The following is a 9018-nucleotide window of genomic DNA, read 5'->3' on the forward strand; positions in this document are numbered from 1 at the left end:
ACTACATAAAGTTGACCACTGACAAACTGCCGGTCGAAGCACCACAGGTTAAAGCATCTTATTGTCTAAAATTCTATGATTATCCTGCTCTTTTAAATAAGCTTTTTAAGTGTTTTAAAAGTTAAAAAAAAAAAAAAAAAAGCATGGAAAAGCTTTGCATTCTAGTTCTGGAGAGTCCTGGTATAGGTTGAAACAGCATACAGACAAACATCTAGGGTACATGCTTTAGTTTTTAAGAGCAGGAAGTATGGGTTTACTTTTTTTCTCCTTTTGCAGTGTTCACAGCATTTTAAGAACAGAATCCATGACTAAATAAATTGGGGTTTTGAGGTTTTCAGGATGCAGATGATGAGTGGGTTTTTCTCTAAAGCATAGTACGCGTATATTCCTGGGTTTCCTCTCCCAATATCCAAACAGCTAATAGCTTTGTTGAACTGTGTTCTCTTCCCCAGAAAGGAAATTCTAATTAACTCAAGCACTTTGATTCAACCGCTAAGCAATGTAAAGATGGGGGATGGTGCTACATTTGGTCTTAGTTTCTTCTAACGTTCTTTGTTAGCCTCATAAAAACTCCGGTGGGTATGAATCTTAATAGATTTCAGTTCTGCTCTATTTTCACATTCCTTCTTGTCCTGAGGGAGTAGTATAGTTTGGTTATTGTTGGTCTGGCATGCAGCTGGAAGAAGAATGTCGAGTTTATGGGAGTAGGGGGCCTCTATGCTTGTTGCTGCTGCCAGAAATGTGTATCTCACAATTCCTAGGTTTTGTGCAAGACATGTTATAAAAAGGAAGCATGAAACTTGATGGGTGTAAGTGAGCCCATCAAGATTGGATTTACTTGTGTGTAATTTACTTTGTCAACAGAGAGGTAGAAAGATTACCCATATTCTGGAATATTTTCTCCCCTTTTCCCTTCTCCCATTCTTTTAAAAAAACCGGAGTTTCTACCCTTAGAGAGAGTTACTTGTTTGGGGTAAGGCACTGTGTTTTAAGGCGTCCTCTTGCCACGTGAATCGCATAGCTTATTTGCCATCTGAAATAGCAGTTGCTAGAACCTTGGCACAGTTGAGCATGGAATGGACAAATGTTGACAGGGATGTTAAATGACAGGTTCAAGGTCACACAGCTAGTAAGTTTTATAGCTACAGCTAATTTGACCTCTTCTTTTTCAACAAACCTCTCAACCTGCCCATGGTCTTACTTCCTTCCCCTCTTAGCCTAGACTGGGTTGAATCATTTCAGCTTCTGCCTCATTCACTCCACCAACCCCCATCACTCATCCTGTCTGCTTTCCCCTGCATACCGCAGATTCGTCAGGCTGCTGAAGAAACTCATTGCCTTACAGCCTCTTCCCACTTTGCATGCTTTTCCTGAGCCAGTGTATCTACCTTCATGGCTTTACCCAGTAAACATGTGCTGGCATGTTGCAAACTTTTATCTGTAGCTCAAGCCTCTGTCCTGAGTTCCAGACCCATCTCCTCATATTTAGAGAAGATATTCACTTAAAAGCCCCAGACAGAATTCATCTACTCTCTCAAGTCCACGTCTCCCTCCATCTTCAAGACCCTTGGATACTTGGAGGGGAAAAAAGCCAAGAACCTGGAGTCCTTCACCTCTTCCTCCCATCTAAAGCTTATTAGAGCCTAATGCACTGAAAGTTAGGTGGACATTGTGTCATGCTTTCATCAGTAAAATTATGATCTAACTCATTGTGTGCGGAAGTTCAAGGTTTCAGGATGGGACATGTTCATTCATTTCTTAGGCATCATTAATGATGCCAGCTATGGGCCCGGGATAAGGAGAGTTACTTAGATAAATAAGGCCTGGGTGTACTGGTTTCTTTATATGCACTGGGATATTTTAAACATTTCTTGAATAACCGGTCTCCCTGGAATATGTACACTTCTAAATGTCTGTATACCGCACACCCCTCCTCCTACATGTCATATGAATGTAAAGCATTATCCTGTGTATACCTTTTGAAAAGGGGCCAAAAAGAGGACCATTGATTTCCTTTGGGATTGATATAAAATTAGTGTCATATTGAATGGGAAACATCATATGCTTCAGCCAGGAGAGAACTGTAAGATCAGGTGTGATTAAAACTTGCCTGAAGGGCTGAGCTGTAAGAGAAGGTTTCGAGTTGTGGGGTAGGTTCCGTGTTCTGACTTGCCTACCGCAATTGCACGGTCTTACGCACTCCTCTGACATGGCTCCACGGACCTTGGAGCACACCTCGACCTCGCCTCTTCCGTTCACATGTCTTGTCATTGTCACTAAAAAAGAACATCATGATGATTGGGTTTTTACTTCTTCAACAAACATTGTCAAAAAAATAAAAGTACACCTTTTTTTTTTGCAGGGATATGTTAACGTGGAGAAAGCAAGGAGCCAGGAGATAGTTTGCGTTCCTGTGAGCTGTGTGATCTGAACCAGGTCACTCCATTCTGGCTTCCGTTTCCTCTTCTGTTAAAGGATGATTTTTGTACTTCGTGTCAAAGTTCTGTTGGATCTGTAACCGAACACTCAGGAAATTCACTGCTTTGTGACAAATATGTTTTCACAATACAGAAAGACCAACTATCTTGCTTTAAGACCTCTGTGATTTTGATCGTAATATAATTCATATATATATATATATATATATATATATATATATATATATATATGCAATTGTTAAATTTGAATACTTTTATTACGTGTTGGATTTGGAAAATTAATTTTACAAGTATGTTTATGGCATTATAGTCCACAAGCTGTTAGCCACCAGGACCCCTTATCCAGACTAATGGTGTATTTTAAACTTGAGTATTTTATTGGGGGTGGGGAGATGTCTGTGAACCTTAAGAAAGAGAACAGGAACTGTAGGAATCCAGATGATGGAAGGGCCTTTCACTGAGATGGAAAACACTAGGAAGAGCAGGCTGGGGAGGGTGGAGTCTGAGTGGATACATACCAAGTTAGAACACGCCACTCTACTGCTCAAAATTCAAGTGGCTCCCACTTCTTTAAGTGTAAAAGTGAAGGCCTTGCCACAGCTTATTGGACCCTGTACCACCTGGCCACTGCTGCCTCTACAGACTCACCTTCCGTTCTGTTGCTGGAGCCTGGCCCTTTCTGGGACACACCAACACACTTCCGCCTCTAGGCTTTTCGCATATGTTCCCTCATCATAGATCTCTCCCCTCCCTGCCCCTTGGGGCTCATGGCCTCACTTTCTTCAGGTTTCTACTCAAATGCTAGCTGATCAGAGGGGCCCTTCCTGACCCCCACAAATAAAAGAACATACCTCCCGTTCTCTTGACTGCAGCATCCTTTCTCTTCCTTACTTGCCTTTCTTGTTCTCATACTCTCACCACCATCCAATATCTATTTGTTTGTTTATGGTCTACAAGTATATGCCCCCCTCATATAAACCAGATGCAGGGAAGAAGGTATGCTTAATTATTGCTATATCTCCAGCAACTAGAATTGGGTCGTGGTAGATGCTCAATAAGCAGTTATTGAACAAATGAAATCTGTTTGGGACATGCTGAATTGGACTTGTCTCCGTTACGTGTAAGTGGAGTCACACAAACGATTGAATAATACCAGTTCATTAGAGAAGTCTGGGCTACAGATCAGAAATCATCGGCATATGTCCAGCATGAGAGTAGATGAGATCCAGCAGTGAGGAATGAGAAAAGGGAAAAGTCAAGGATACATCCTGGGAACACCAATCTTGAGGTACAGGTAAAGGAAAGTGGATCTATGAAGGATACTTAGAAGAAGTAGTGGGAGACTGAAACACACAACCAGGGAGGTAGCTGGAGGCGAACTACAGAGTGGGTCCCAATGAGAGAATGACAAACAGAGGCAAACGCTGCAAAGTGAGATTGGGTCCTTAGAGCAGAGTCCCTGGAATGCTGAAGGGAGAAGCCAGACTGTAGTGCGCTGGGGATTGAATCAGAGATGTGAAGGTAGAGGCTGGTGATAGAAGAATGGATTTAGTTGAGGCAGTCTCAGAAGAATGTTTAAATGAGGATAGATTAAATTTGTCTGTTGATGGAGTGAAACCCAGGAGGTAGCAGGTAGCAGAAACCCAAGATGAATTTGAGGATACAGATAAGATCTGACCACAGTCTATTGTTGAGAAGAGGAAAGGGTAAGTACAGAGGTAAGCAAAATTGTGTTGGGATTTAGGTTGTGGGACAGCAATGGAGGACTTCTTGCCTGAGGCCTCCCCCCACCCCCAATAAAAGAAGAGAAAGCTATTTGCTTACAAGAGGGGAAAAGTAATGGGTGGGTTTCCAAAGAGAGTACACTAGTCCCTCCTTATCCGTGTTTCCCTTTCTATGGTTTCATGCTGAATTAGAGTTTCAGTTACCTGCAGTCAGCTGGGGTCTGGAAATATTAAATGGAAAATCCCAGAAATAACCAATTCATAAGTTAAGTGCATGTGGGGACAGAGCCAGGAGTGCAGTTTCCAGGCTCTCGGCCTCACGTGGAAAGGTGCTGGCTCAGGTAGTAAATGGCCATCAACTGTGATCGGATGGCCATCAGCTGTGGCTAGTTGGCCGTCAGCTGTAACCAGTGAGCCGTTGGCCACTAATATAACTGCAGTGGCTATGCTAGCAGAAAATGGGAGCAAGTAAAAAGATGGTGGCTGAGCTGGCAAGAGTAGATTGCAGTTAGCAAGTGAGGTTGGTTGGGTGGCAGAAGTGGACGGCAGGTTGCAGATCATGTAGATCCAGCCTCCAGTGAGACTATAGTGGTATGACTCCCCCATTGTCGTGCGGGAGACCCTGCTCGCATTTGTCATGCGGGGCGGCCTGCGGGGTCTCTGCTCCCGCTCCCCATACAAGAACGCAGGATATGGTGAGGCCAAAAAGGAACACCCACGGAGCCATAAGTAGGGGAGTCATACCACTATATTCTCTCTGGCGGCACTATACTCTCACTGGAGGCTGGATCCACACTGTCCGCAAACCGCCATCCACACTTGCCAGCCCAGCCACCATCTTCTTGCTAGCCCCATTCTTTCTCTCTCTCCTTCTCTCTCCTAGCGTAGCCACAGCAGTTATATTAGCGGCTAATTGGCTAACTGGCTACAGCTGACGGCCAATCAGCCACAGCTGACGGCCATCTACTACCCGAGCCAGCACTCCTCCACGTGAGGCCGAGAGCCTGTAAACTACTCTCTGGGGCTCTGTCCCCACAGAAGTGCTTGCTGAGGCCCTCACCCCCAGGTTGGAGCCCTCACCCTGCGGAGAGGGCACACATTGTGAGGCTAATGCACAGCCCTGGCAAATGACTGTGGACTGTGGGGAATGGGCTCTATCCCTAATTTAATGGACCGCTTGACTGTTTGCTTGGGAACATACCACCATATAGTGGAAATGGCGGATGTTTGCTTTTGTGTCTCGACCAGCCACCATGGAGAATATGTGAGAAAGACTGGCTGTGCCCAGGAAGACTGGCTGTGCCCAGAAAGACTGGTGGTACCCTGAGAACCCTGGCTGACACCAGGAAGTCTGGCTGTGTCCAGAGAGAGTGGCAGTGCCCTGAGAGGCCCTGGCTGAGCCCAGGAAGTCTGGCTGTGCCCAGAGAGAGTGGCGGTGCCCTGAGAACCCTGGTTGAATCCAGGAAGTCTGGCCGTGCCCAGAGAGAGTGGCAGTGCCCTGAGAGCCCTGGCTGTGCCCGGTGAGACTGGCTGTGTCCAGGATATTGCATTCACCTCCAGGCTCCTCGCACAGGGCTCCTCGCGAAAGACGCTTGTCGGGTAGATTGTGAGGTGATACACAGTAGGTGTGGAGTGTGGGGACAGAGCCAGGAGTGCGATTTCCAGGCTCTTGCCCTCACGTGGAAAGGTGCTCACTCGGGTAGTAAATGGCCATTAACTGTGAGTGGATGGCCATCAGCTGTGGCTAGTTGGCCGTCAGCTGTAACCAGTGAGCCATTGGCCACTAATATAACTGCTGTGGCTACACTAGCAGCAAATGGGGGCTAGCAAGAAGATAGTGGCTGAGCTAGTAAGAGCGGATTGCATTTAGCATGGCGAAGTGTGGCGGAATGTGGATTGCAGATTCTGTGGCTCCTGCCTCCTGTGTCTCCAACCCAACTGCCCGTGAGACTATAGTGAGATGACTCCCCTACTTATGACTCCATGGGTGTTCCTGTTTGCCTCCCCATGTCCTGCGTTCTTATATGGGGAGCGGGAGCTGAGACCCTGCAGGCCGCCCCTCACGACACGCTGTCTCTCACGAGAGGTGAATCATCCTTCTGATCAGTGTCTCCCCGCTGTTTGCTGTTTACACTCCCTGCCCCTTAGTCTCTTAGGAGGCAACTCCATATCCAATCGACTGTTGAGGTATCAGAGTGCTTGTGTTCAAGTAACCCTTAGTTTAGTTAATAATGACCCCAAAGCGCAAGAATAGTGATGCGGGCAATTCAGATACGCCAAAGAGAAGAAAGTGCTTCCTTTATGTGAAAAGGTGAATACACTGCAATAAGATATTTTGAGAGAGAAGGAAGAGACCACATTTACAAGAGACCACATATTACAGTATATTGTTATAATTATTCCATTTTATTATTAGTGGTTAATCTCTTACTGTGCCATATTTATAACTTAAACTTAATCACATGTGTATATAGGAAAAAACAATGTATGTAGGGTTTGGTACTATTTGTGGTTTCAGGCATCCACTGGGGGTCTTGGAACATATCCCCCACGGGTACCAGGGGATTACTGTATCAGGTTCGAAACCAGAGCTCTGGGGAAGGGGATGACATGCTGCCTAGGGAAACCTGCCTAGGGTGTCCAGAGATGGCCGAGGCCAGTTGTGACTGGAGACCAGGATTCTCGTAGCACACCAGGGTTTTGTGTTGATGCCGGCCAATTTTAACGTGCACAGGAATCACTGTGGAATCTTGTTAAAATGCTGGTTCTGACTCAGCAGACCTGGGGCAGGGCTGAGGTTCTGCAGCTCCTACAAAAGCTCCCAGGTGAAGCTGATGCTCTTCCTTCCAGTAGAAAGTGGTGTCTGTGATTCTCTCCAGCAGTGTCAGCAGCCTTGCGGTCAGAGTGGAGCTGAGAGAAAGTGGGAGTCAGGGCTGGAGTTTTGTCAGGTGGTTTCAATAGAAGGCAAAAAACGGGGGAAGGGAAGCTGAGGAGGTTACAAGGGGATGTTGGTCTGATGAGGACAGAGAAGGACTTGAAGATGGAAGCAGGCATCCGATGGGGTAAAAGTAAAGAAGGTAGGCACGAGTTATCAGACATGCTTGGCATGACAGATCAACAACTGATGCAGTTTCTAGAGGCTGAGATATAAATGCAGCTACTTATATGTTAAACTTTGAAAGAAAAATACTACCCACAATCAGTTTATAGTACTTCTTAAACACAAAAGTTAAACTAAGTGCATTACAATTGTTATCCTTGTTCTTTTTAATTAAATGGCACCTTTCCCCCACTGTTTGCTCTGAATTTTAAATTTCCACTGGGCAGAGGTTTTGCTTTGGGATTAGCATTTACACAGCCCATCATTGCATAGGGAGCTGGGCTGACCAACATATTCAAATACATTTCTTCTGGGCAAGTATGTGGACTTAAATGATCCATGAATCTAATCATTCTTTATCAGGAAAACCTGTTACCATCATCTTTCTCAGTAAAACAGCGTCATTCCATTATATCCCAGTTCATTTTTCTTTTGAATAGGGCATCACCCACATTTTTAGAAACACAACTCTGTTCAGTAAAAGACTGAAATAATGTGGCAAGCTAATAGTCTTAAATTCTACACTATCCAATTATACTGTTTTTGTAATCAGGATCTTTTATGTTTGAACAAATCATTTTTACCAATCATTAAGACATGGGACTATGCCCTAAGCAGCATTATGGGAGTACGAAGAAGCATAAGGTACCATGTTTCCCCGAAAATAAGACCTTAGCCAGACAATCAGCTCTAATGCATCTTTTGGAGCAAAACTTAATATAAGACCTGGTCTTATTTTACTATAAGGCCAGGTATAATGTAATAATATAATGTAATATATATAACATAACACCAGGTCTTATAAAATATAATATAATATAATATAATATAATATAATATAATATAATATAATATAATATAATATAATACCGGGTCTTGTATTATTTTTTGCTCCAAAAGACGCATTAGAGCTGATTGTCCAGCTAGGTCTTGTTTTCGGGGAAGCACGGTAGGGACCCTCCTCTTGGTTCAACTCAGAGACCAAGATACATGTCATGCGGGAGACCCTGCTCGCTGCCCCATGTGTCATGCGAGGCGGCCTGCGGGGTCTCTGCTCCCACTCCCCACATAAGAATGCAGGGTATGGTGAGGCCAAAAAGGAACACCCATGGAGCCACAGGTAGGGGAGTCATACCACTGTAGTCTCACTGGCGTCTGGGTTGGAGACACAGGAAGCAGGAGCCACGGAATCCACAATCCACACTCCGCCACACTCTGCTGTGCTAACTGCAATCCGCGCTTGCCAGCTCAGCCACTATCTTCTTGCTAACCCCCATTTTCTGCGAGCGTAGCCACGGCAGTTATATTAGTGGCCAATGGCTCACTGGTTACAGCTGACGGCCAACTAGCCACAGCTGATGGCCATCCAATCACAGCTGATGGCCATTTACTACCTGAGCCAGCACCTTTCCATGTGAGGCCGAGAGCCTGGAAACTGCACTCCTGGCTCTCTCCCCACAATACATGTGTGTAAAAGTGTACAAACAACACCAGGCAGTATGATCATTAAGTACTGGAATGAATGACATTGAGTTTGTACTAAAGGTACCTTGAAAGGAAAGGTAAATAAAGGTAATTAGAAGCAAAAAGTAGTTACTAGATTTTTTGGCTTTAGGACCAGTTTGAAGGTTTAATTTCCAATTAACTTTAATTTTAATTTGGCCTTGAGTGATACAGTTTTTTTTCAAAACCTAAAATCAATAATATTAGCAGTTGTTAGTAACCTACACAACACTAAAACTGAACAATTTAATTA

Source organism: Rhinolophus sinicus, chromosome 5, assembly GCF_057876585.1.
Source record: "Rhinolophus sinicus isolate RSI-liver-muscle chromosome 5, RSI-T2T, whole genome shotgun sequence".
In the NCBI taxonomy this organism is placed as follows: domain Eukaryota; kingdom Metazoa; phylum Chordata; class Mammalia; order Chiroptera; family Rhinolophidae; genus Rhinolophus; species Rhinolophus sinicus.